Raw genomic sequence first — 26,829 nt, 5'->3', positions numbered from 1 at the left:
CACACACACACACGTCAGAACCAGACACGCTCACACACTTTTTCACTCTTTTTCACCTGAAGCTTCACAAGATTAAGCGTCAAGAGAAGGACGCCAACCACAGCTGATTTGATAGCCAATTTACACTTCCCTAAAAAAGTATATATGAACGAAACGGTTGGTTGGGGGGAGGGGGGAGGGGGAGGCTCACGTTAGGCTGGAGGAAAATTCTGTCTCTTCCCTCTCCTCTCTCCTACACAAGTGGAGGAAAGAGGGAAGAGAAAGGGGGGAAAAAAAGGGGTCACAACTCACGATAGACTTTTGAAAAATTACCTCTTTTTCCTTTTGTCTCTTTCCCTTTCCAGCAGAGATTGAGGAAAAAGAGTGGAAGGAAAGGAATAGAGAATGGGGAGGCTGGGGAAAGAAATGGAAGAAAAAGAGGATTGAGGGAAAGGATAGGGGAGAAAGGGGAGGAGGAGATGGGTAGTGGGGACGGGGAAGGGAATAGGGAGCTGCTAGGACAGGTGTGTTCAGGTAGTCTCACTGTGATTTGTTCCTTCCGCAGGTAAGATGATGGTTGCGGTGATGGTGGTTGCAGTGGTGGTGGTTGCGGTGATGGTGATGGTGGTGGTGCTGCTTCGGTGGCGAGTGACCTGAATGTAAGTACAGGTATAATTTGTTATTGTTTTGGTATATCATTTTCGTCCATAAAAGTTGTTTGTCTGTGCTGATCACTTCCTCTTCCTCTTCCTTGTCCTTATCATAATCTTTTATAATCCTTTTATTCCTCTTTGTGTAAATCTTAATAGAAAATAGATAAAAAGACTTATAATAACAATGATAACTAGGAAAATACTGCTACAGATAATAACAGTAGTAGTAGTAGTAGTAGTAGTAGTAGTGGTGGTAGTAGTAGTAGTAACACAATCTGCATTTAATACCTGGTTATAGCTTGGTAGTGATGGTGGTGGTGGTGGTGGTGGGAAGGAAGTGGTCAGTGTCTTTGGCCGCAAGTTGTAGAAGGGACGCTCATCTTCCTCCTCCTCCTCCTCCTCCTCCTCCTTCCTCTTCTTCGTATCATCTGCTTCCTTTGTTCCTTTTAGTTTCTTCTCGCCTCTCTATTCTTCATTCCCTTCTCCCTTTGTATACTTCTCGCTCTCTCACTCTCTCTCTTCTCTCACTCTTTCTCTCTTATCTTTCATTCCCTCTTTCTCTGTCTCACATCTCTAAAGTTTTCTTCAACTCTTTTTTTTTTCTTATTTTCTTTTTTTTCTTATTTTCGTTTTCCTCACAAGACACTCTCTCTCTCTCTCTCTCTCTCTCTCTCTCTCTCTCTTGTCTCCTCTTCTTCATTCTTCTGTTCTTGCATATTTTCCTCCTTTCCTTTTGTCCTTCCTACCCTTTGTCTTGTCTTCAATTTCCTTGGCCCCCTCTCTCTCTCTCTCTCTCTCTCTCTCTCTCTCTCTCTCTCTCTCTCTCTCTCTCTCTCTCTCTCTCTCTCTCTCTCATCTCTTCCCTTCTTCCCTCCTTCATAATGTTCCTTTGTGGTCGTTCTTCCCTCCCCACCCTCAGGAAACACACACACACACACACACACACACACACACACACACACACACACACACACACACACACACTAATTGCTTTGATACGTCTCGCCCTCCCGCTCCATATCATCATTAATGTCACTTTAATTAGTCATTGATGCAGATTTATACGTGTAATAAGTAAACCCTTCGTCGTTTTGCAGTATTTTCATGTTACGTAAGTTTATTTCATTATAGATGCACCTGTGTTGTTATTTAATTGACCTGTGTAGTGTTTCAGGTCCCTCTCTGGTTCGTCTCACCTGTTCTCATGTACCTATTCACCTGTCATTGTTTTTGCAGGTAAATTACGCTTAGCCATGAGATTATCACTATCTGCTTCTCTCTTCGCTTTCTCACTTCTGTTCAAATTTCCCTCCTGTTTTATTTCTCTTGTGTTTCCTTATACTTAGTCCTTTCCTCACATTATCCTTTGTAGTAGTTGTTTTTCCTCTCCTCTTTCCTCCTCCTCCTCTCTAGCACCTTCATTGCCTCATTTTCCTCTGTTTCCCTGTTTCCTCGGTACCTTATCTCTTTCTCACTCTGTCCCTTGTACTACTTATAATTTCTCTTGCTCCTCTCTTCTCTGCTTCTCTCTCCTCTCCAGCATCTTCTATACCCAAGTTTTCCTCCTCCTTCTATCCACCTTCTTTGTACCCTGTCCCCATTTCGTTCTCTCAGTCCTCATCAGTTTTGCGCCGTTTTATCCCGTGTAGGTGACAGCCATTACTGGTCACCTGCTGAGGACGGAAAGTGCTTGCGTGTGCCTGAGGAAAGTGTGTGGGTGAGATCGTGTGGCTGAGTTACGATGTGTGTGTGCGTGTGCATGTGTAGCATCGGTCAGACTGCAGCCTCGGGGGACGTGTGTGTGTTGGGCAGCATCGGGAGTCCAGTTAGAAGATCTTTAGTCGCTTTTCTCCCTGCCTTCCCGCGGGATAGAAAGTCGGTATCAAGGAAGTTAATGAGCGATTCTGGGCAGTTCAGGGCATCGTTTAGGAAGTTGCCTTACTGTCCACACCCCTCGCTTCCATGCCACTCCTTCCTTCGCGATAGTTCTTCTAGTTTCCCTCCTCAACGTATCACAGTATCACGTGTCCCTAAACCCGCACCTCATATTCACACTTAACCAAGGCACCGGTACTCGTCTCGTCTGCAGCTTGCCCCGCCTGCAGCTCGGTACAGGTTAACCTTCCGCCGCGCCCCTCGGGATGATAAGTCACCGACCCGCAGGCGCCCCCAGCAAGCCACCCCGCCGCGCCTCAAAAAGCAGCCTCTAGTTTCTCCTGCAGACACGATGCGCGAAACTTGTTCTGGCGGCGAAACAGGAGCCGCTGCCAGGGTGCTGGACGTGTAAAAAGGGTGAGGGAGGGTGAGGGGGTGAGGCAGGGGTGATAGTGAGGGGAGGGGGTAGCAAGGAGGAGGGGGTGAGGCAAGGGTGAGAGTGAGGGGAGGGAATGGGGAGGAGGAGCGGGTGAACTCATAATTCTGTAACGATTGAAAGCTAGGTGTGGTGGTGGTGGTGGTGGTGGTGATGGTGATGGTGACCTGCATTCCTACCTGCTGCTCCTCTGTGTGTGTGTGTGTGTGTGTGTGTGTCCGCTTCACCTCGCGTATCATTAGTGCTGCTGACGGAGGGACGGGAGGGAAACAGTGGCAGGCAAAACTTTCCCTAGACAGATAATGGGAGGGCTGGCGGTGATTGGTTTGTCATGAGAAACCTTTACAACCTTCACCCAGTCGGTCTTAATGAGGTGATGGGGGGCGGGAGGAAGCGGAAAAGAGGGATGGGGAGGGGGAAAAGGAAGGGGGAAGGGGACGGAAACTGAACCAGAAGCAGAAATCCAAATGATGAATAATGTTGACTCTCTCTCTCTCTCTCTCTCTCTCTCTCTCTCTCTCTCTCTCTCTCTCTGCTCCCTAAACCCTTGGCAACCATCACTCACTCCCTCAGCCCCCTCCTTACCTCTCCCTGCCTCCCCCCTGACCATACTCGTGAACTTACTGGAACACCTCCCTCACTGCCTGTTCCTCTCCCCCCGTTCTCTCTCTCTCTCTCTCTCTCTCTCTCTCTCTCTCTCTCTCTCTCTCTCTCTCTCTCTCTCTGTTTCCTGCGTATATTTTTTATCAAGTTGGTTCTTAAATTGCTTTTGTTTAATTTTTTTCTCTTATTTTCTATTTATTTTTAGTTCATATAATTGATTTGTCATGTAATATTAGTTTGTGCGGTTCTATTATCTATTTTTTTTATTTTTGGTTGTGTGAGAGAGAGAGAGAGAGAGAGAGAGAGAGAGAGAGAGAGAGAGAGAGAGAGACAGGAACATATATTTTCGTTTGCCTTCCTTCATTTTTTTTTATCGACAATCAATAATGTTCGCGAAAGTTTCTGCCAGTTCAAGTAATTTACGTACAATAAGGAAGGTATTTTTATGGCATGTTGAGGAGGAGGAGGAGGAGGAGGAGGAGGAGGAGGAGGAGGAGGAGGAGGAGGAGAAGAGCCACAACAACAACACTAACATCAGTAACAACAACAGTAACAACAACAATAACAACACGAGTAACAAGAACAACAGTAACAACAACAAACCAAACCAAACCAAACCAAAACAAAACTTGAAAACAAACATGAGAAAAAGGAGAAAGAAGGAAGAAGTGAACAGAAAAGAAGAACGAGTACCAGAAAAAAAAAATGCAGAGAGAGAGAGAGAATCAGAGAAAGAGAGAAGGAAGGAAGACATATCCACATGTACTCCTACTAAGTCTGGCAGTTTCTTTACATCAAGATAACATACATTCACAGATCAATGCAGCAGAATAATGCACGGGGCTTGGGGAAAAAAAAAAAAAAACAGCATTATTCCAGAGTCTCTCCATCAATCTCTCTCGTCTCGTATGGTTGACTAGTGCTTTCATGGCCCAGCGGAATGCAGTAGTGGTGAAAGACAGGGATATATACACAAGCTTTCTTTTTTGTGGGTTTGTGTGTGTGTGTGTGTGTGTTTACGAGTGAAGACGTGTAGAAGAGTGTTGGGATGTGTGAAAGATTAATTGTGGTGGGAAAAAATAGTTTGTTGATTAAATGTGTGTACTCCTCCTCCTCTTCCTCTTCCTCTACTTCTCCTCCTCTTCATGAATTCCTACAAATAGAAGGGTTAGTTTTACTTTTAAAGTGTGTGTGTGTGATGTTATTGAGAAACCTTACTTGTCTAGAATAATAATCGAGAGACGACACACACACACACACACACACACACACACACACACACACACACACACACACACACACAGGTGGTACACTCGGAAACACTCAAACCCAGGAAGTAGCTACTCGAATTTAGCTTAGAGCAAACACAGGCAGCGGACGAGGACCTCCACCACCACCACCATCACCATTACCTCCCATGATAAACACTAATCCCATATTTACTCCTCCCCATTCCTCTCTGTACTATTTATATTTTACTCTGATTTTTGTTCCTCCTATTCTTTCATCTGTTATTGTTATTCTTCATATCCTTAACTCCTTGATTTTCACTTATTTAATCAGATTTTTATTTTATTTATATATTTTTTAAAGAGAAATGTTTAAGATTAAAGGGAGAGGAAGAGGAAGAGCCTGAGGAAGAGAAGAGAGGAAGAATACTGATGAATGCAGAGTAAGGGAGGAATGAACTGGGAGAGGAAGCAGGGAGAGAGAGCGAGAGAGAGGCTGGGCGGGAATGAAAGAAAACGAGTCCTTAGCGAGAGAGAAAATGGACTTCGTCGCTTTGTGTGGTAAACTACAGTATATTGAGGAGTAATGTTAATAATTTACCACGACCTTTATATAACCTGTAGTACTGTGATGATTATGTTGTTGCGCTTGGCATTTTATTGAGGAGTGTGGTTACTGCCTATTATTGTGGTTTTTAAGGTGATAAGTGGCATTTTGCTCATGAATTGCTAGTTTATGTAAAATTAGCGTGTTTTCTGAAGATAATAGTATAATGTTTAATGAAAACGTGTGTGTGTGTGTGTAGAATCCCAAGAAAAAGTAATGTAAACCAGTTTGTGTGCATGTCGTCACACACACACACACACACACACACACACACACACACACACACACACACACACACACACACACACACACACACACACACACACACCTTCTGCAGTCAATGTTCCTTTCTTTCTTCCTTCCCTTTTCTGTTTCACTCCCTTTCTTCTTCTGCTTCTCGTCCTCCCCTCCCACGATGAGTCAGCACCATTGCCTCATAGGTCTTTTAGTGAATATCCCCTCCTCCTCCTCCTCCTCCTCCTCTTCCTCCGTTAATGAAGATAATCCGATGTAACGTCAAAACCCCACGAATGGATAAATTAGCTATCCATTGTCTCAGCTCCACCCCCCCCCTCTCCTTCCTTCCCCATTTTCCTTCACCAATCCCGTCCACTTCAACCTCCTCATCCTCTCCCTTCCTACTGTCCAAGAGTCAGATTTCTTCATTCTTTCCCCGCCCTCCGGTTTCCTTAGTACCCGTTTCCCAGTCCTTCATGAATAAGCGAGGAGGCGTGGCCCGCATCACGTCCTCTACTGCGAAGTGAAGTTGTAATTCGTGGTGCGTGCGTTGGTGAAAGTCTCATTATAAATATTTAGTCAGGATGGGCGGGTCCGATTGGGAGGGTAACTTGTAAAACTCTGCCTGGCGACTTTTGATGTGGTTTTTTAAATGGCTGAAGGTGAAGAGATAGAATTTATTTATTTTTTTTTCTGTTTTTGCTTTATTTTTCTCGTGCCTTTTGTATGTTTTCATTGATTTTTCGTGTGTGTGTGTTTTTGCTTTATTTTTCTCGTGCCTTTTGTATGTTTTCATTGATTTTTCGTGTGTGTGTGTGTTGCTTTATTTTTCTCGTGCCTTTTGTACGTCTTCATTGATTTTTTCGTGTGTGTGTGTGTGTGTGTACGTTATATTGTCCTTCATTATTTTACGCACACGCACACGTCAACCTCACCTGCACTCTACACTCACTCACTGCCCGACAGGTATATCTCTTTAACCACCTGGGAAAGCGTTTTACCTTTGCGCCGTTGGAATCCCGCCTGCATCTCGGTATCACACCTAATATAATGGGCCGCGATGGATGTCAAGAGGGCCACTAATGGGGGTCATCACTCACTTTGTCATCCCCGCCTGGGTGTTGGGGGGTCATTGGGTGTAGGGGGGGTCAGGTGTCCTCTGGGTGGGAGCTGTTGGTTCATTAGGGGGCATTTGTAAGAGAGAGAGAGAGAGAGAGAGAGAGAGAGAGAGAGAGAGAGAGAGAGAGAGAGAGAGAGAGAGAGAGAGAGGGGGGATTCACTGTACTTAATTATTCTCTCCTGTTTATTTTTAATCTTCTTTCCTTTCTATTCTTCCCCTTTCCTTCTTTCTATTTTTTCTTGCTTCGCTTGCTGTCTCATCTCATCTTCTTTCTCCTCCTCCTCCTCCTCCTCTTTCTTCTTCGTTATCTTTTTCCTCCTCCTTTGTTTTCTTCCTTTTATGTTTCCCTGATTTTTTTTTTTTTTTTGGGGGGGGGCAGTTCTTGAATCCGTCCTGTTTTCCTCCTCCTCCTCCTCCTCCTTCTCCATAATCTTTTATCTTTTTCCTTCTCCTTTCTCCTCCCTGACAAAATTTCTTTCCCAGACTTTTTGGCAGAATCGTGTCCTCTGCACCTGCTCATCAGAAACGCTCCTCCTTTTCCTCCTCCTCCTCCTCCTCCTCCTCCTCCTCGCTGTAACCAATCACGTTTAAACTTCTACAGTACCCTCCATCAGCAAACAGGCAAGGAGGGGCCAATAGATCTGATGCTGCTTGTTTTCCTATGTATATTCCTTTGTATATATATCCCTCCTCCTCCTCTTCCTCCTCTTCCTCCTCCTTACTGTCAGGTTTGGCAAGTTTGGAAAAGGACACGCATCACGTATTCAGCCAACGCGTCTTTCCTTCACACACACCTGCTTTTCCTTCACCTGTGCCCTGTAAACACCTGGGCAAGTCGAGACAAGGGAGGTGTAATCCTGGTAATGGCGGGGCTCCTCCCAAAGCCATTAGGAGGTGAGATACTGAGTCGTGTGGTGGGCCGTGCAAAACTTCATATTTTTTTACTATTTTTTTACGATTTTGTGGGTGATTTTTGTGAGTTTCCGCTTCGTCTCTTATAGTCATGGGTTGTAGTGTGTCTCTCTTTGTCCCTGGTCTGTCTTGTCTTTTCCTTGTCCTTTTGTTCTTTTGTTCTTGTTGTCTTGACTTGCTTTTCTCTCGTTTTCTCTTTCTTTTCTTGTCTTCCTGTTCTTTTTTTTTTCTTATTCTGTCGTTCTCTTGTTCTCTTCTCATCTACGTGTCTGTTTCGTAATATGTAGACCTCTCTCTCTCTCTCTCTCTCTCTCTCTCTCTCTCTCTCTCTCTCTCTCTCTCTCTCTCTCATTTTCTTTCCTTACTTCCTTCCTTCCGTCATTTATTATCCTCTACTTTCCTTCCTTCCATGTTTGTTTGTTTTTTTTTCCCTCATCTTCACCCCATTTACACCCACACACACACACACACACACACACACACACACACACACACACACACACACGTACGAGTATACACACAAATTACGCAAAATCTCTTTAATTCCAACGATACTGCGGCAAATTATAATGGTTTTGGCTATGATGGTGGTGGTGATGGTGGTGGTGGTGGGTGGAATCGGACTTAAAGTGATGGTAATGGAAGAACAGTGTTGGTGTTGGTGGTGGTGGTGGTGGTGGTCGTGTTTATTGAGCGAGTTACTGTACTGTTGTTGGTGTTTTCTGCGTTAAGGAAGGACGGAGTGACGATACAGATAAGGTCAGGATGCGAGGGAGCTGAGGAACTGATAGGAAGGAAAGGCGCAAAGGTCTGGTGTAAAAAGTAATGGTAAAGTAATTATTAGGTTTGACAAAAAAAAGATGGGGGAGAAATAGACAGATAGATAAAAATAGAAACAGACGATAGATAAAAAAAAGTTACTAGAATATAAAAGTAGAGAAAAGATTGAATTGTTTAGATAAAGAAACTATAAATGAAACAAAGAAACTATAAATGAAACGTAGAAGAGAACGAGATAGGAGATTAGGAGGAAGATAAAGGGCGAGAAAAATAGAAAAAAATACATGAAACGAAAAAAAAAAAGATCGATTTAAAAGGTGAGGGAAAGAAAAAAGAGAAACGCAACATATTAGAAGAAATAAAAGGATGATAAACAAAACAACAAAGATCCTGGTAATGAAAAAAAAAAGACATGTAAGAAAGATAACGATACATTTAAGGAAGGGAGATAAGGAAGAACGATTGAAGGGTAGAGATAGGAGAGGGAGGGAGAGAGAGAGAGAGAGAGAGAGGGAGAGAAGATGGCCTTATAGGTATGGTACAATGGCCAATAAGCGAACAGTATATTGTAAGCCGGTGATGTTACGAGAGAGAGAGAGAGAGAGAGAGAGAGAGAGAGAGAGAGAGAGAGAGAGAGAGAGAGAGAGAGAGAGAGAGAGACTGAGACTGCATCCTGACAAGAACACCCTCAAAGAATTTAGGTAAGACAATTAAATGGCGAAACTGAATAACGTCTCCCCTTTATCCATTGAAGGGGTTGAGGAAGGGGAGAGAGGGGAGGGGGGGCAATACTCACCTGGGCAATTCACACCTGAGAGGGGTGTCGCTCCCTTCCTGCTCCCCATAGGTGTTAATAGTGTACACTTAGCTGGTATGTGTGTGTGTGTATGTGTGTGTGTGTGTGTGTTTGGAATAGTTATAGGTTGGCCAATAATAATAATTCATTCGAGTTATTTGCATATGTATACAGTGAGTCATTGGAGAGAGAGAGAGAGAGAGAGAGACTGTCCTTCCCTCCCTCCGCCTCTCCTCTCCTCGCTCCCACATTATTCTAAGCATCTCTCTTCGTCTCTGTCGGAACAATTACTGGTCATTAGGAGGCGAGGGGAGGAGGACCTAATGGCTCTGTGTGAAGGGAGGCGACGAGGCGAGGACGTGTGGCAGGGGGACGAGGAGGAGGAGGAGGAGGAGGAGGAGGAGGAGGAGGAGGAGGAGGAGGAGGAGGAGGAGGATGTGTAAAAGGGCGAGGACAGGAGAAATGGAGATAGGATAAGGAGGAAAAAGAGAACGGGGAGTGGTTTGATTGAAGAAGGAAAATGAGAAAAAGAGGATGAATAAAGAAGAAAGGAAGAAAGAGAAGTGGAGAGTGATAAGCGTAGAAAATAATAGGGTGAAGACTAATAAAATCAGGAAAAAGAGTAGGATTAATATGAAGAGAAATAGGAGATGAATGAAGGAGAGAGAATGAGACGAGAAGCGAAGGGAGTAAATGAAAATGACATGAAAAGTAGTTGTTTTAATACACACACACACACACACACACACACACACACACACACACACACACACACACACACACACACACACGGACAGACAGACATCGAATCGCAGCCGAAAATATTGAAATGGAAGCCTTTAATTAAAACCTTCTTTGCCATAAACACGCGGCCGTCACGCTGAATTGTTTTAGTGTAATTGACGAAGGTTTCCAGCTCCACCTGCGTCTCAGGATCTAATTACAGGTGTGTAGGTTTGCATTTCCTTCTGTGTTAAGCTTGATATATTTTCCAAGAGAGGTGTATTCTGTCTGTCTGTCTGTCTGTCTGTCTCTTGTATCTATCCATCCATCTATTTATATTTATTTATTTATCTATCTGTATCTATCTATCTATCTATCCAGTCTACTTAACAAGGACCTTATATTATTCCTTGTGTAGTTACCTTTAATATTATCTTCAAAGGAATCTCTCTCTCTCTCTCTCTCTCTCTCTCTCTCTCTCTCTCTCTCTCTCTCTCTCTCTCTCTCTCTCTCTCTCTCTCTCTCTCTCTCTCTCTCTCTCTCTACACCATCGCCACTTTAAAAAAAAATCCCCCATCTTCGCTCCACCACTTGACAGACGGAGACAGACACACAGACAGACAAAGACAAACGGTGCATGAGGCGTGTCTAGTGTTGCGCAAGAATTCTGGGAGAGGCTGAGACTTGGCTGGTGTTGCTTTTATTATTCAACCTGGTGTGGGGGGGCGGGATGGACTGGGCGGCAAATAAGGGAGGTGGGCGGGGACGGGAGGTGCCTGAAGGAGAGGTGACGGCCTTCTGCTGGTGTTGCAACGCTCTGCACTCCTAACGTAACATTTCAAAGGCCACAAAGATGATTAACCTGGCTCTCAAATCATTAATCTGTCATTAAAACAATTAGAACATCCTTGAAAATCTGTAATTTCACCTAAACTATTTTCAAAGGCCACAGAAATGATTAACCGGGTTCTCAAGCATGTTTTCCTTGTTAATGGTAAAGAAATCATACTAATCTGTCACTGGAACCATTAAAACATCCTTGAAAATCTGTGTAATATGCACCTAAACTATTTCCAAAGGCCACAGAGATGACTAGCCGGGTTCTTAAATGCAAAATTATTCCTATCATACTGAGTGAATATATTTGTTACGTAAAAGTGGTTGAGAGACAGAAGAAAGGTGTAACCAATGCTGAGTGATCCTAAAAAAGCAAACTGATTCATGGATGGCCTAGAATGCAAAAAACCCAAAATGATTCTCGTGTCATATTAAGGCTGAATTTGTCTTATTTTAAAATTTACCATAGTTTTATCTGATATTAAGTGATTCTACAAAGCAAAACTGAATTCTACAAAGCAAAACTGATTATTATAGCCAGGTGTGTGTAATCAAAGGCCACACAATGATTCTAGACACAAAGGATACGTCAAGCCTGAGTGATTTTGTGATGATTCTTGTACCCAGGTGAACGATTCTTGGAGGCAACCTCAATATTCTAAACAGCCAGGGTTCCAGGATTTTAGGGACAACTTAAAAATTTTAGACTCAAACAAAGGATACGATAAGGGTGAGTGAGGGTGATGGGTGAAGGCTGGGCTGCGAGGGGAGATAAGGCTGCACTGTGGTTATCAGAGGCGGGGGCGTCGCTTTGTTCGTGTCGCAGGAAAATGAATCGGGGAAGATAAATATAATAATCGATGTGGTAATTCATTATTAGCTGAAATTTGCATTAATTGGCAGAGGTAAACATGATGATCCATTGTGATGAGGCGCCTGATTGTGCTGTGACTGATGGAGTGTGTGTGTGTGTGTGTGTGTGTGTGAGTGTGAGTCAAGTTGTCCGGGATCAAATTTACATAATCTATCACTCTGGCAGGTTAGAAGATGATGTAGATTAAAAATAATGAATCATGACGAAGTGGTGAGGGAAAGAAAAAAAAAATGGATAGATAAAATGACTTTGTGCTCTGTTATTTAACAATGGTGGATACAGCTTGACCCTGACCACCACCACCACCACCACCACCACCACACAAGGTCACCAGGTCAAATCCTCCCAGACTTCCCTTAGCATTGGTGTACTTAATCGTGTTCTGGTCACCCTTGCTGAGTCACTGATCCTCACTCGCCTCAGCTGAACCAACACTCGAGTAACGCTACCCGGCTGAAGGAGGAGGAGGAGGAGGAGGAGGAGGAGAAAGAGGAGGGAGAGGCGCCTAGGGAGTGATTCACGATGCTAATGATTGTTCTCTCTCTCTCTCTCTCTCTCTCTCTCTCTCTCTCTCTCTCTCTCTCTCTCTCTCTCTCTCTCTCTCTCTCTCTCTCTCTCTCTCAGGGGAATATATTTTCGTATCATATTTTCCTTATTAGCTTATGGAGAAGGAGGAGTAAGAAGAGGAATGAAGAGGAGGAGGAGGAGGAGGAGGAGGAGGAAACACACACACACACACACACACACACACACACACACACACACACACACACACACTCAGACATAAGAAAACGACGTTTCTACCTTTTCAGAGTCTACCTATTCCCAGCTTACCTCTCTCCCCCTTTCTCTCCCTCTCCCTTCCTCTCCCTCTCTCCTCTCCCACACGCCTCGGGGTATACGTCTTAGTTACTGGAGAACAACCGCGAAATTGGACAGTACACGGGCGCTGGTTGGGCTGAAGAGTTACGCCCCTTCTAAAAAAAAGAGAGTCCCCCTAGCAGAAGGTAAAGAAAACGGTAGGAATAGAAAACGAAAATTGGCAGTGTTATTCTCTCTGTCTGTAAAATAACTTTACTTTGTGTATTTGTGTATTAGTTTCTTATTTACTTTGTGTTTATTTGTATTCTGTGGTCAGTTCAGTGTTGCCAGGGTTTTTGGGTAAGGAAAGGTGTGCCCTTCGGCTTGGCAACAGTGTCAGGTGGTCAGTTTCCTTCTTGTACGTGAAATCGAAGAAGATGAAGATGAGGGAGAGGAACAGACAAACACAACTCCGCCATCTTCTCCATCTCCTCTTCTTCCTCTTCCTCTTCCTCCTCCTCTTATTCGTACATCCCACTTTCCTCCTCCTTTAACCCGTTTGTCTCTCTTCTCTACCCTTTCCTCCATCTCTCCTTGTTGTTGTTATTATTGTTGTTATTGCAACTACTACTACTACCACCACCACCACCACCACGATTACTAATTAACCAACATGTGAAAAAAAAAATGAACATCGGTAAACCCACCAAACACCTCCACCACCTCCTCCTCCTCCTCCTCCTCACGCACCACATTGTTCGCAGCCTTAATAAAAAGCCCCAAATCCCCTCTCAGACTAATACCAGCGCCTCGTTCCCTGTTTTATAATGCACCTCGCCTTTCTTACCATCAAGTAGCTCGATTTAAACGCGCCCTGGGGAGACTGCCATGCTTCCCTCGCCCTCACGCTCTCCTGCTGCTCTTCCTTCTTGGGGGGGGTGGTGGTGGTGGTGGTGGTGGTGGTAGACTTAAGAAGATGTAGAGTGATGAATTTGAGGTACTGAATGTAGAAAAATTAATAATAGTAGTAGTAGTAGGTTAAGGGTCACTGCTTGAAGATTTAAAGTAGCTATGATATATCTACCTATACATATAACTATACTGCTACTACTGCTACTACTGCTACTATTCATTCATAGGCCACGTTCTAATTTCCCACGCAAACTAGATACTCGGTAGATTATTTTTCCCCCGAAGACTCATGAAAGCGTTTGTCTTGGAGGCAGCCAAAAGTGTCTGGAGTTTTAAACTTATTTCCCTCGTATTGTGTGTGTGTGTGTGTGTGTGTGTGTGTGTGTGTGTGTGTGGAGGTAGGTAGCTGAGGGGAAACTTTGGGCAAGGTTAGGAAGGTCGTATTTCAGCTCAGGGCAAAGTGTGATGATGGTTCTTGTGGGAAATTTTGGTCAGTAATGTAAAAAATTATGAGGTGGGAGCAAGTGGCGCCTGTTGGCTAAGGAGACACTAGCATATCCACCTCCTCTTCCTCCACATCCACTAGCATTTCCACCTCCTCCTCCTCCTCCTCCACTCCTACTTCCACTAACATCTGCACTTCCTCCTTCCTCATGTGTGTGTGTGTATATGTGTGTGTGTGTGTGTGTACAATCTTACCCTTGCGTGACCTTTTTTCCCCCTCTTCGTGATCCTTTCTTTCCCGCACTTACGTTTCGTGACCCCTAAGAGAGAGAGAGAGAGAGAGAGAGAGAAAGAGAGAGAGAGAGAGAGGGAAAGTGTTATGGGTAGGGTATCACAGTGAGGGGATAATGAGGGTAATTTACCAGTATTATCCTTCACCTGCTGCAGAGCCCCTGTCTCGTCGCCATGGCAACCGTGTGTGGGTGACGCGCCGGGCTGTCACGCATTACCGAGCTGTGCATCTCTCTCTCTCTCTCTCTCTCTCTCTCTCTCTCTCTCTCTCTCTCTCTCTCTCTCTCTCTCTCTCTCTCTCTCTCTCTGCCGCCACGAGTCCTTGACCTAACGTAACCTGACCTGACCTGATTCGACTTGTTTCTCCGCCACAAGGTCACCAGAACGTGCTAGTGTGACCTTGGGAGCTTTAAATGAATGAATGGGAGGAGGAAGAGGGCATGGAAGAGGTGGAAAGAGAGAGAGAGAGAGAGAGAGAGAGAGAGAGAGAGAGAGAGAGAGAGAGAGAGAGAGCGTTAATAAAAGGTAGAAGGAAGAGTAGAAAGGTTAAGGTCACATTACGTTCAAGGGAAGCTTTAAGAGAAGATTAGACAGATTCATGGATGGGGATGATAGGTGGAAATAGGTAGGTATATTTCATACAGGGACTGCCACGTGTAGGCCTGATGGCTTCTTGCAGCTTCCCTTTTTTCTTATATTCTTATGAAACTTTAGAAATTGGTTTGTCTGCAAAAAACGTGGTCATATATGTCATTGTTAAGAGAATGCGCTTCCTCTCCCGCCTAGAAATTTCCGTGAGCCAGATGGGTGAGTGAAGGGAAAGGAGAATTCGTAGAAGGGAGGGGAGAGAAGGGAAACTTTGAAGGGCAGAAGAGAGAGGGGAACTGGAGGTGAAAAAGATGGAGGGATAAGAAAAGGGAAAACCCATGAGTGGGAATGGGGGATGAGAGAGAGAGAGAGAGAGAGAGAGAGAGAGAGAGAGAGAGAGAGAGAGAGAGAGAGAGAGAGAGAGAGAGAGAGAGAGAGAGAGAGAGAGAGAGAGAGAGAGAGAGAGAGAGAGAGAGAGAGAGAGAGAGAGAGAGAGAGAGAGAGAGGAGAGAGAGAGAGAGAGAGAGAGAGAGAGAGAGAGAGAGAGAGAGAGAGAGAGGAGAGAGAGAGAGAGAGAGAGAGGAGAGAGAGAGAGAGAGAGAGAGAGAGAGAGAGAGAGAGAGAGAGGAGGTTGTAGTCACCTCAAAACCAATCCGAACTTCTCATAATTACATTCAGATACAATTAATGACATACAGACGAGTTTAAATTAAGTCTAGGGAATTTACATTATAACACACACACACACACACACACACACACACACACACACACACACACTTCCCTGGAGGAGGCGGAGGAGGGGCCGCGGCCGTGCAATCTGGCAGTCTTCCGTGGTTTTGTGTGGGCCAAGTCAAGGCACTCATGTGAATACGAGGCCCTGGATTGCTGGAAACTGGAAAGTCCTGCTCCTTCCCTCTCCTGGAATACGAGAGGACGTGAAATTCATCAAAGCAATGTTGTGTTTATTCATCCTGGTTTATTTATAGCTGTTATTTATCTTCACTTTCGTTTATTCAGCCAGAAACTTAAAGAAATTGCTGTTTTATTTATTTGTTTATTTTATTTTATTCTGTTTATTTATTTATTTATTATTTTTTTTTTGTATATCTACACACACATTACATATACACACACAGCATGCAGCACACACACAGGCCCAACACACCCACCTAGAACGTATCCAGGAACGCTATTGCTGTATAATCCTGGGACAAAATTACGGAAATTAGCAAAGTGGCCTCAGTCAATTGGGTATTCAGTCATTATACAAGACAAGGGAGGATATATCAAAACGATCTGGCCATATTGAAATCAAATGAGCGGCGACATTTGCTGCCACGGTGTGTGTGTGTGTGTGTGTGTGTGTGTGTGTGTGTGTGTGTGTGTGTGTGTGTTCCCAGCAATAGATTAATAAAAAGGAAACATTACACCTTTTTTCATTCAAGCTGTAGTTTTTTTTCCACGTAAAGTTCATATGTGTTGTTTCCCAGAGCTCATCAGTCTTGTAACACACACACACACACACCTTCCTGATCACCAGTTCGCATCCCGCCACAGACTCAATCCGGTTCCTATCACCTTCTAATCAGGCCTCTTCTTCCCCCTCTTCCCTTCCCTTCCGCTCACTTCCCTTTCTTTCCCCTCGTTGTGTCCGCCCCCGAGGGAAAGTTTGGGGTCTTCTGGAGGGAAATAGTTGGTGGGAAGTTTGCAGGACTCAAGTTTACGAAGTCTTTTTTGCGTTTGTAAGTTGAAGGCGAGTGACAACCAGTGGTGTTTCCCCCTGCTGAGTTTTAATAAGCCAAACTTTTTTCCCTACTTTTTTTTCCCCTCTTATATACGCAGGTTGCCTTTATTTTTCTTTCTTTCTAATCTTGTTTTTCCCCCTTTTCTTTCTCTGCCATCCGATGTTGTATGTTCTGGTATCTCTCTCTCTCTCTCTCTCTCTCTCTCTCTCTCTCTCTCTCTCTCTCTCTCTCTCTCTCTCTCTCTCTCTCCTTTTTTTTCAGTTTCTTGTTCCAGATTTTTTTTAGCTCTCCCTCCTCCTTTTTTCCCTTCATTTCTTTTCCCCTCTATCTCTCTTAATTTTCCCCATTCTTTACTTGTTTTCTTACGTTTAAGTATTTCCTTTATTTCTCTTTCCCTTTCACTTTACTTTTTTTTTTCTTTCCTTTTATACCTTTCGTGTTTTCTTTTTCTTTCATTTGCATTCATTTCCCTTCTTCGCGGTATTCTCTTTGTCTTTCCTCTTCTTCGTTTTCTTCTTTTTTTCATACTTTTTTTTTATCATTCTCCTGCCTGTCCCTCACTATTCCCTATTTCCATATTTTTCTCTTTCTCTTTATCTCTCTGCATTTCCTTGACTTGCTCCTCGATTTTTCTTCTTTCTCCCTTCGTTTTCTTCTTCCGTTTTCTCTCTTCTTATTCCCTTTGTATATTTTTTTTTCTCTCGTTAGGAAAAGACAGTAGGGTCGTTAATTTAATGTTATTCTTCTTGATTTTAAACTCTTTAACCTTCTGAATCATTAGTTTCTTTTTTTTATTTTCTTTTTCTTTCCTTGAATTAATAGCGTTTGGGTTTTGTAGATATTTTTTGTAGTTTTAGAGAGAGAGAGAGAGAGAGAGAGGAGAGAGAGAGAGAGAGAGGAGAGAGAGAGAGAGAGAGAGAGAGTTTCCATGGAAGCCAGTTAGATATTTCACGGTATCAGACTGAGGGTGTTCAAGGGCCTCTTCGCCTCCCTTGATCCCCCTTCCTTCACCTGCCTGCCCCCGCCACTTACCTACACCAATACCAGTCGCTACCACCACCACCACCACCACCACCACCATTACCACCATCCCTAGTACACATGATCACCACCATCATCGCTACCATCGATAATTAATACCAAAATTCGTCACCATTGCCATTCTTCACCACCACTATCACCACAGCCATCACTTCCACCCGTCACCAGTACCCATTATCATCACCATCACCACCATCATCCTAGGAATACAGTGACCCATTCTGCTGAAAAGGAAAAAGATTATTTTATATAAGGTTAGTAATACGATAACCTATAAAAAAAATAAAAAACACGTCTTTTATGCAAATTGATAAAGTAATTGGAGAAAATGGACCAGAAAAAGCCGTATTATTTATACTTTTAAAAAAATACAGCAACCCTTTGACCAAAAAAAAAAAAAAAAATTACACATACACACAAAAAAAAAACACTGTAATCCTAACAACACCACTACACCACCGTGGATAGCAGAGTTATCCACCACCACCACCACCACCACCACCACCACCACGCATGCTGCACACGAAGCCCCGGAGCCCAATTTCAATTAAGTCCGGATTATAGTCATTAATTGGAGCAGGCCGCGGCTTCCACCCACCAATCCTCCTCTCCCTAAGTGGACGGGGGGTGGGGGTGGGGGTGAATGGGGAGGCCAGGTAGGTTGAGGAAGGCAGATTTTGGGGAGGATATGTACACGTTGCGGGAGGAGGAAATGGTTCAGTGTAGAGGAGAGAGATGGGGAGACGAGTAGGTTAGGTTAACAGTGTGGATTTGGGGTGGTTAGTGTGGGGAGTGTTCTACTGGATAAAAGGAAAGAATAGGGAAGATATTACTGGGGAGGATAGGTGGTTATTTCAAAGATCATGGGGGAGTTGGGGAGATGAAGTAGGGAGGAGGAGGAGGAGGAAATCCGTTGTGAAGTCTAGTCATGTCAGCTCCTTCATCTCCGCCTCCTCCTTTCCTCCACTTTCCATCCACTTTCCTCCACTTTGCCTCATGGACCTAAATTTTATCTCTTCATTTTATCATCTGCATTTTTTTACACTGTTTTCCTTTTTCCTCCTCTCTGTTTCCTCTTTCCAGTCCCCCACCAGCTCTCATCTTCATATATTTAATTTCCCTTACCTTTCACTCCTTAATTTCCTCCGTTCTTTCTCTCCCCAACCTCCATTTCCCTCAGTTTTCCTTCTCCGTTCCCCTCTTCCGCCCCCATCATCTGAAACCCTCCATTTTCTTCCCTCTTCTCCCCTCAGTCATCTTTACTTCCTCTTCCACCTCTCTTCCTTTCTCCCCTCTCCTCTTCTCTCCTTTCCCTTCTCGTTCTTTTCCCCCTCCTTTCCCTCCTCCCCTACGCCACTTTGTCACAGATTCCATCTCCCTGTCTCCCATCCCCTCTCCCCTTATCTTCACTTATTTCCTTGTTTCCCTTCACCTCTTCCCCTTACCATCTTCCCTCACTTGCTCTGACTCACTAGGGAAGAGATGAACCAAAAAAAAAATATTCTAGGGAAACTCCTCGTGTGTTTTAGGGATGTTGTTAGGTTAGGGATGTTTTTTTCTCCGTTTTTTGCAAATGTTCTCGTGTTTAGGGTAAATTTGGTGTGAGTTTAGGGAGTTTTGGGGGATTGGGGATATTTTACAGAGAGAGAGAGAGAGAGAGAGAGAGAGAGAGAGAGAGGTATATTAAACTGTCACATGTAGATGGATTTTCAGGCAATTAAACTCAACATAATGACGTTTACGATGCAGAATAAAGGAATTTTGCCCCTCTCTCTCTCTCTCCCTCTCTCTCCCTCTCCCTCTCACCACTTCCTCCACCTCCTTACATTCCCTCCCTTCCACTCACCCTTACTTCCTTCCTATCTTCCTTCACCATTTTAGCGTTTCTTGTCACAATTTACTCTCCCCTCCTCCCCCCTCTCCTCCCTCCCTCTTATTTCCTCCACTTTTCCTCCACTTCCTCCACACTTAGCCAGCAGTTCCTTCTTTCTTCTCTGTTACTCTTCATTTTCTTTCCTCTCTATATTCCTACCTCTATTTTTTTTTTCCTCCTAAATCTCTTCTCTCTTTCCTCCACACACTTCCATAATTTATCTTCCTTCCTCACTCACTCCTTCCCTCCCTCCCTTCCTTCCTTTCTTCCTCCTTTCGTTCATTCCTTACTCCCTTCATTTATTCTTTCTCACCCATTCCTCCTTCCTCCCCTCCCTCATTCCTTCTTTCCTTCCTTCTTCCTTCCCATACTTCTTACTTTCCCTCTCGTATTCTGCCCTCTTTCTTTCCCTCCTTCTTTCTTCCCTCCTGCCTCTCTCCCCTTCCTGCCTTCCTTCCTTCCTTCCTTCCCCATCAGAAGTGTCAGCCCCCGCCGGTGCCCTCCTACGGATATTAATGATTTCATCCCAACATCTCCCTAAGGTTACTGGATCCCTGAGGCGTCATGACCCCCTCCCCAACCACCCGCCCCTTAAAGACCACCACGCTCCCCCCACCACCCCCACAAATACATAGATTACATCCCCCCCACCACCACCACTCCACCAAAACCTACACATGCTACGCCTGAATTTTCTTACAGGTGTTCAGTAGATTGACTTGTTTTTGTTGTTTGTTTTCCCTCTTCTTTGTTGTTGTTGTTGTTTTTGTTGTTGTTGTTGTTGTTGTTGTGCTTTTCATTTTTGTTTAGCTATTTTCAAATTTTTGCGTTCTTTTCATGGTTTTTACATTTTCTCTCTCTCTCTCTCTCTCTCTCTCTCTCTCTCTCTCTCTCTCTCTCTCTCTCTCTCTCTCTCTCTTTCTCTCTCTCTCTCTCTCTCTCATTAAGAAAGAGACGTGTCGTTGTCAAGTTTAATTCAAGAGATAAGTGTGTATGAGAGAGAGAGAGAGAGAGAGAGAGAGAGAGAGAGAGAGAGAGAGAGAGAGAGAGAGAGAGAAAGAGAGAGAGAGAGAGAGCGTTATAAAGTGCACCAGACAAGCGTTCAGACTTGCTTTGCATTCTCCTCCTCCTCCTCCTCCTTCTCCTTCTCCTCCTCCTCCTCCTCCTCCTCTCCTCCATTTGACGTGTAGAAATAGATAATATTGAAGTCTTTAGTATCTGTTGTGTGTTAATGCGTCGAGAGAGGAGGAGGAGGAAGAAGAAGAAGAAGAGGAAGAGGAGGAGGAGGAGGAGGAGGAGGAGGAGGTAAGGATGTTTCTGTAAGGGAAGAGAGATTGTCAGAGGGGAAATGATTCACTAATGGCAGGAGGAGGAGGAGAAGGTGGAGGAGGAGGAGGAGGAGGAAGTAATGGCATGGTAAAGAAAATAACTCACAAATATGAGAGAGAGAGAGAGAGAGAGAGAGAGAGAGAGAGAGAGAGAGAGAGAGAGAGAGAGAGAGAGAGAGAGAGAGAGAGAGAGAGAGAGAGAGAGAGAGAGGAGATTAACAAGAGGGGACATAACATTCCCCTCTCACTCTCCCTCCTCTTCCAAGCTCTCTCTCTCTCTCTCTCTCTCTCTCTCTCTCTCTCTCTCTCTCTCTCTCTCTCTCTCTCTCTCTCTCTCTCTTATTTACGGTTATTTTCGTTTTCTTTGTCTTATTCTTCTTGTTTAATCAAATTCACGGATTATTGCATTTATTTCTTTATTGCATTATTCTTCTCTTTTATCCGTCTTTCTCTCCCCCTCCCTTTGTAATTCGCACCTCCCTCCCTCCCTCCCTCCCTCTCTCCATCATCTTCCTTAATGCTGTAATTCCTCTCTCTCTCTCTCTCTCTCTCTCTCTCTCTCTCTCTCTCTCTCTCTCTCTCTCTCTCTCTCTCTCTCTCTCTCTCTCTCTCTCTCTTATCCTTCACTTCCTTTCGTTCTTATATATTCTTTCATTCTTTTTTTTTATCTTATCCTCCTCCTTTTCATCCTTTTCCTTGTTTTTTTTTATTTCCTTATTATTTACTTCTTCTTTTCCTTCTTTCCTTCTTTCCTTCCTACATAATTACATACACCAATAGTCTTTTCTACGTGACACCTGAAAATAATGATATACTCAAATCTTAAAGGGAATGAAAGGGGAAGCCTAATTAGAGAGAGAGAGAGAGAGAGAGAGAGAGAGAGAGAGAGAGAGAGAGAGAGTTATTTTCTTGCTGTCACCTTCCAAAACCACCACGACCACCACCACCACCACCCAGCCAAGCCACACACGCCTGCAATTTTTTGGAATTTAATTAAGTTTTCTGTCATGAAAGTTAAGCAAGGTGGGACGTGTTACATTGACACACACACACACACACACACACACACACACACACACACACACACACACACACACACACACGAAGTAACCAATAAACAATTTCTTAAGTCACCCCATTAACTCCCACGTGCTCTCTTATCCCACACCTCTCCCTCTCCCTCTCTCTCCTACAAGCACCCCTCCCTCTCCCCGTTTTCGTTCACTTCGAGAGGCGCTAGTGTTCAGTTCAGGAGGTGAACGATTTTGTGCACTGAAAAATTAGCGAACTTAATAATTGGATTCGCCTCTGTGGGTCGTTTCCCAGATCTGCTTCTGAGAGAGAGAGAGAGAGAGAGAGAGAGAGAGAGAGAGAGAGAGAGAGAGAGAGAGAGAGAGAGAGAGAGAGAGAGGAAAGGGTAATGGACTGGGAGGGAGAATGTGGGGCTTCCTCCTTCCTCCTCCTCCTCTTCCTCCTCCTCCTTTCATTCCCCCCAGGTGAAGCCTCCCCAGGTAATGAAACTCGCACGTGGACACCTGCATCCACTCATCACCTTAATTAATGTAATACAGGCCATCCATTCATTGTGAAAGTGGAGGGAGGGGAGAGAGAGAGAGAGGGAGTGGGAAGTGGAGAGAGGGGTGGAGAGATGGAAAGGTGAAGGAAGAGGTAGAGGTGCAGGATGTGGAGGTAAGGTGGATGAGTGGAGAGAGAGATAAGAGATGGATGGATTAGAGGAAGGAGGGTTAAAGGAAAGTGGAATAAATAAGAAAATGTAATGAATTTGTGGAATAAGGGAAGAAAAGGAAAGAGATGGAGAATTTGCGAATAAAGAAAAGAGAAGAAGGTAAAACAAAGACTAAGAAAGAGAAATAAAACATAAACAGAAGAGAACGGAAGAAAAAAAGGAAATGAAGAGGAAAAGAAAAAGGAAAACAAATAAGAGAGGAAACTAAGTGGAGGAAAGTGAGGTAAATAAAGGAGGAAAAGGGAGGAAAATGGAGGAAACAGGCAGAGGAAAGTGAAGGGAAACGAGAGGGAAGTGAGAGAGGGAAAGGGGAGGTAAAGAAGATGAAAGGAAGAACTGGGAGAGAGATCTGAGGGAGGAAAAGGAGGGAACTGAAGAGAACTTGAATGGAGAAAGGGGAGAGAGAGAGGAGGAAAAAAGAGCAAAGAAAATAAAAAGGAAGGGGAAATTAGGGAAACTGAGGTAGGGAAAGAGGTCTAGAGAGTGAAAAATGGGGAGAAAGGTGTGTTTTAGGGGGTGAGGGGAGAAAGGAAGGGGGAACGGGGGTGAGGGGAGCCACGAGTGAGAGGTTGACAGAAATATGAAACATTAATTGAAAGTAGAGGCCATGACAAGTGATGTGTTTGCACTGTATTGCCTCTCTCTCACTCACTCTCTCTCTCTCTCCCCGCCACTCTCATCTATTCTTTTTCCTCCCTTCCCTTCCCTCCCTGTCACTCATCCAGCCCTGCCCCTCTCCCTCTCCCCTCTCCCTCTCCTTTCTCTATCTCCGCCCAATACCTTTGTCACATATCTCTCTCTCTCTCTCTCTCTCTCTCTCTCTCTCTCTCTCTCTCTCTCTCTCTCTCTCTCTCTCTCTCTCTCTCTAATACCCTGTCACTCTCCCAAATATGCAAATAATCATAAGTCACAGAGAGAGAGAGAGAGAGAGAGAGAGAGAGAGAGAGAGAGAGAGAGAGAGAGAGAGGAGGAGGAGGGGGATAATAGGAGCTCACAAAAGGCAGAGGGAGGAAGAAAGAGGGAAAAAACAGGAAAAAAAAAAAAGGCGAAGGACCTTCAATTTTTTTCCCCTCCGACTTAATATCATCTATTTTTTGAAAGGTTCTAATTTGATCATTTTTTTCCGCTTCAGCTCCTTTTCCTGCGCGCGAAGAGGGAAATATGTTGCTTGTTTCCCTCAGATGAGTTAGCAATTAAGAAGTGAGGTCAGGTGAGGGACGCTGGAGACCTCTGGTAACCCTTTCTTCCCAGCAATTAAGAAGTGAGGGCAGGTGAGGGACGCTGGAGACCTCTGGTAACCCTTTCCTCCCACCTCCCTTACCTTAGAGCCTACGAGAGAGAGAGAGAGAGAGAGAGAGAGAGAGAGAGAGAGAGAGAGAGAGAGAGAGAGAGAGAGAGAGAGAGAAGTACTGTCGGTAAACTAAAGAAAGTGTACACAAGACTGAGGGGAGAGGAAGAAAAGAAGGGAAGATTTAAAGGGAGAGAAAAGGAAGATAAGGGAGAGGCGAGGCAAGGGAGGGAGTGTATGGGCCGCTATTACATCATAGAAAGGAGAAAGGGAGAGTTAAAATGGTAAGGGAGAAGAGGAAGAATAAAAGGAAGTGTATAGGAGGGAGAAAACAGGAAGAGGCAGAGAGAGAGAGAGAGAGAGAGAGAGAGAGAGAGAGAGAGAGAGAGAGAGAGAGAGAGAGAGAGAGAGAGAGAGAGAGAGAGAGAGAGAGAGAGAGAGTGAGTATGATTCACGCTCTTTGTTTCTTAACGATTTGAAACTTGTTGACATTGATGGAGTGAAATGATTGGAGGAGGAGGAGGAGGAGGAGGAGGAGGAGGAGGAGGAGGAGGAGGAGGAGAAAAAGAAGAAGGAGAAGGAGGAGGAGGAGAAGAAATAGCTACTCTTTCCCCACTTAACATGAATAATTTCCGTATATTTTAAGTTTTCCATTTCATATTTAAGAGATAAACCACAACACATTTATCCATTACTAATTAAAACGAGGAAAATCTGGAAATCTCTCTCTCTCTCTCTCTCTCTCTCTCTCTCTCTCTCTCTCTCTCTCTCTCTCTCTCTCTCTCTCTCTCTAAGGACAAGGACGGAGCGGGACACCCATTGGGAAGGAAAAACGTGAAGGGTTATCGAGGCATGAAAATTATTTAACTGAATCCAATGTTTGGGAATTGAGTTTTTGAATGTACTCGTATCTTTTCTGTCGACTCTGGCTTCCCCTTCCTCCCCCTGTGTGTGTGTGTGTGTGTGTGTGTGTGTGTGTGTGTGTGTGTGTGTGTGTGTGTGTGTGTGTGTCGTAATCCCTGCCCCTCTCCACCCTTCCTCCCTTTCCCCTTCATCTCCATCATCCCTTCCATTCATCTTTGCATTTCTTTTTTTTTTTTCTCATCACTCAGTTCACACAAAGTAACTTCCATTTCGTCACACGTCGATATAATGCGCCTGTGTGAAGCCTCCCTTGTTACTACGGGCACACACACACACACACACACACACACACACACACACACACACACACACACACACACACACACACACATCACCCTGCCATGTCACTTTTCGCCGTAAAAACGAATAAGGTGCCCCGTTTCCAGTACATCCATCTCCCAAACGCCATGCACTTGTCACATTTACACAGAGAGAGAGAGAGAGAGAGAGAGAGAGAGAGAGAGAGAGAGAGAGAGAGAGAGAGAGAGGTTCCATTTTTCTTCCATTTCTCGGTGGAATAAAATTGGTCGGGTTGGATATCCATGTCTCTCCTTTTCCTCTTTCCCTCCTCCTCCTCCTCCTCCTCCTCCTCCTCCTCCTCCTCCTCCTCCTCCTCTTCCTTCTCCGAGACGACCCTCTTCCTCGAGTGATATTTCATGCAAGAATCCTCATTTTAGCCACATTCGTACGACTTAATAGAACTGACTGACGAATAGGAACAAAAAAAAAAAAAAATAAATAAAAAGAATAACTAAATCCACCTCCAGTATTATATTTTCCTTATACTTTCGTTGCATTTATACAGAATTTCGATCAGTAACTTTTCTCAATGTTGACAGACGTACAAATATAGATTACTAGTGAATATATTTAGGAAACAGCCTGACACTTCGAGACAAATATATTGAGCTGACATTCTGACATATAGAGACAGATCAATATATGGGTGGCGAGACAAAGACAGACAGGAAGATCAATAGACAGGTAGATGACGTAGGAAAGGGAGTAGAAGGATATAAATACGACGATAGAATGAATGGATAGATAGAAAGACGACTGAATAGACAGGAGAATAAAGTCTGGGAATGAGTAGACAAATAGATTGAAAGACAGAAAACAATAGACAGACAAATTAATATACTACCAAATATAAGATAGGAAAATTAACAGACGAACAGATAGAAAAAAATAAAACACACAAAAAGATCAATGAATATAGACGGACTGAAAAAAATAAAATAAATAAATGTAGATAGACACAGTAAAATAAATAAACAGGGAGACAGAAAGGAAGAAGAATAATGAGACAAACAGACAGGAAGACGGAAAGAGAGACAGGCGTAGGCATGGCGTGGGTCCCCTCTCTGCCTCATTATGCAAAACTCGGCCTACACAGCAGCTGCCTTCCCCCTCTCCCCGCCCCTTCCCTTCCCTCTCCCCTCCCTCTCCCTCCCCTCTCTCCCAGCTCTCCCAACTTACATGTGCAGCTTTGGACACGCACACGCATAAATTGACACACATATATTTGCATAGACGTAGCAACACACACACACACACACACACACACACACACACACACACACACACACACACACACACACACACACACACACACACACACACACACACACACACACACACACACACACACACACACACACACACACACACACACACAGAGAGAGAGAGAGAGAGAGAGAGAGAGAGAGCATACAGCCTTCTCTTATGCCACTAAACACACACACACACACACACACACACACACACACACACACTCCTTTATCAAAACACGTATTAAGATTAAGCCTAAACATTTTTTTTTAATCCCTCAGTACGGACACACGATCTGATTACACTCACCCCAGTTCGAAACCCGACTGAATATGACCGCAGGACGTGACGGTGGGGGCCAAGAACGTGATAATTGCCCCCTCTCCTCCCCTCCCCCCATTATTAAGGGTGGGAAGCGGGAGACTTGCGTGGGAACGAGGCATGAATGGGAGGAGGACAAGGAGGACAAGGCAAATGGGGGAGAGGAATTCCGCACCATTTCACCTACACCTTTTCATTCTTGCCCATTTATTTTTGTAGAGAAACTGGGATTTTGGGTTAGGTTGACAGAGAGAGAGAGAGAGAGAGAGAGAGAGAGAGAGAGAGAGAGACCATGAACAGCTCCACAAAAC

At 44.3% G+C, this 26,829-nt stretch overlaps 1 long non-coding RNA gene across 1 annotated transcript in view; it reads left to right on the top strand.

The window, feature by feature from the left end:
* The first annotated feature begins 486 nt into the window (after positions 1-486).
* The window catches only part of LOC135090966 (uncharacterized), a 64,334-nt gene continuing 37,991 nt past the window's right edge, over positions 487-26,829 (top strand). The window contains exon 1 of the long non-coding RNA XR_010262220.1: positions 487-638. This is a non-coding gene — a long non-coding RNA (uncharacterized LOC135090966). The remainder of the gene's footprint in view (positions 639-26,829) is intronic.

This window comes from Scylla paramamosain, chromosome 36 (assembly GCF_035594125.1).
Source record: "Scylla paramamosain isolate STU-SP2022 chromosome 36, ASM3559412v1, whole genome shotgun sequence".
Lineage (NCBI taxonomy): Eukaryota > Metazoa > Arthropoda > Malacostraca > Decapoda > Portunidae > Scylla > Scylla paramamosain.
This window is presented reverse-complemented; position numbering and strand designations above follow the sequence as displayed.